Genomic DNA, 2,062 nt, shown 5'->3' with positions numbered 1-2,062 from the left:
TATACTGGCAATACAATCGCTAAAAATGATCACAAAAATTTGACCTTAGGATCAAACGTAGTACGTTTGATATGTTAGGTTTCCTTTCTCAACCTTAAACCCATTAAGTATTCTTTCGTAATTTGTTTACTAGCAAAGATTTAATAATAGAGCAGCTCTCATAAAACGTAGTAGATGGGATAGCAAGGTCAAAGGAAAGAGTTTGAATCACACATTTTGAATAACACGACTGATTAATGGTATTATTAAATAGTAATATCGTAATATCGTTTATTTGTAGCAGCTTCCTACCTTTTTGTTTTTTTTTTTCGTCTTTATAGAGGGGTGGTCTGGAATCTTCAAAAGACATCTCAGTCCAGGACGCCGCCTGACTGACCTTAGTGCAGGATTCGTTCTTTATAATCCCGGCGATAGTTTCCGAGGTACTTTAAAACGCCCTCTCGTCGCCGAGTCTACGCCGAACGCCTACTTGCTAAACCAGACCCTCCTCTGTCATCCAGCGAATCGGAAGCAAAATGGCCGCTGTAAGGCCGGCATCACTTCCGAAGCACTGCCTTCATTCATTCATTCTCCATTCATCCACATCCACACTACATTCCTCAGCAAGGAAGCTCCCTGTCTCGTTCCAGATAGCCCGTAGAAGACTCTCATCGCTCCTAGTACGGCATCACTCCCAGACGCGCATTTCCTTCTTCCACACAGTCTGACTCACGCATTCTAACTCATACAGTCTGACCCACTTTTCTAGCTTCAACTTCCAGCTGTCTCTCTTTCTGTTCTGTTCCTTTCTACTATCCATCTGTTGCAATCTAACATCGTATGTGTCACAGTGTCCGAGTGTCTACAGTATGGGCATTCATCTGTGTCAGCCTTTCCGAACCTAGAGAGGTAGGCCCTAAAACAACCATGTCCTATAAGCCAAATCCACCCAATCTCTTATGTTCGAGATCAGCCTTTTTGGTCCACTGTGCCATATCCTCCGTGTTGTTCCATTCTTCTTGCCATCTTTCAATTTGACCTTTTCCTTTCCTGTCTACTCTCGGCCATAGTAAGGTTTGGGCCTTTTCTCTCATAGAGCTCTTTTCTTTTCATCGCCAAAGTAGCAGCTTCCTACCTAGAATTGACTCTTAGTACAAAAAGTACCTATAGTAGAAAGACCAAGAACATTAACGTATAAAGTATTTACATACATAAGAGTCGATGAATAATAACACTTCGTGGAGACACTCGAAAAACAGAGACGATATCAAGTAGAAACTCATGTAAAGCCAATCCATCTCCATAATGAAAAAAAATGTGTCGCAAACCCAAAAGCAGAATTTAGTAGGCTTTGGTTGCCAAAACTAAGAAAAGAAGTCAACAACAAGAACATATCAACAATAACGAATTGAGGGAAGTCACGGACATCATCTACAATTGTACACGTAAATATGCAACACACAATATACGAGCACATATTCTACGTTAAACACACACTATACAAACAAATAAAACAATAAAATACACAAAGCAGTCAAAATTTAATATTCCGAGGGTAAAATCACCACCCTCAGATTTTTTGTCAATCAAAAGAAGGCTTCTGCCTACAAGATCGAGTGGATCAACAGTCAATTTTTAGAAACATAACCTAACTTACCGAATACTTTACGGAAAATTTTTGAAATATCTTTTTTGAGAACGATTTTCGAAGTTAAAATCAAAATATTAAACGTTATTTAAACTTTTAAGTGTCATTACAATCAATTGTGGCTTGTAATGAATATAAAGATATAAAAACATATATTTTTTTTTTTGTTTCAAATTACATGTGTCGGCTGCTGTGGCCATTGACACGAGGAACTGTATTACAGAAAACAATAAATTAAGTTACATTGATTCAATAAATTTCAATACAAATGATATCAAAAAAAAAAAAAAGAAAATGAAAAACTAGCGGATGATTACAAAATTGAAATATAGATAGATGATACAATTACAACAGGTGATATAATTTACAGTTTTTAAGTAACTCTATCACATTATACATATTGTTTTTAGATTTTAAAGTATCACATAAACTTCC

Source organism: Diabrotica undecimpunctata, chromosome 7 (genome assembly GCF_040954645.1).
Source record: "Diabrotica undecimpunctata isolate CICGRU chromosome 7, icDiaUnde3, whole genome shotgun sequence".
Taxonomy (NCBI): Eukaryota; Metazoa; Arthropoda; class Insecta; order Coleoptera; family Chrysomelidae; genus Diabrotica; species Diabrotica undecimpunctata.
The sequence above is the reverse complement of the archived record's forward strand: the minus strand, read 5'-3'. Positions refer to the sequence as shown.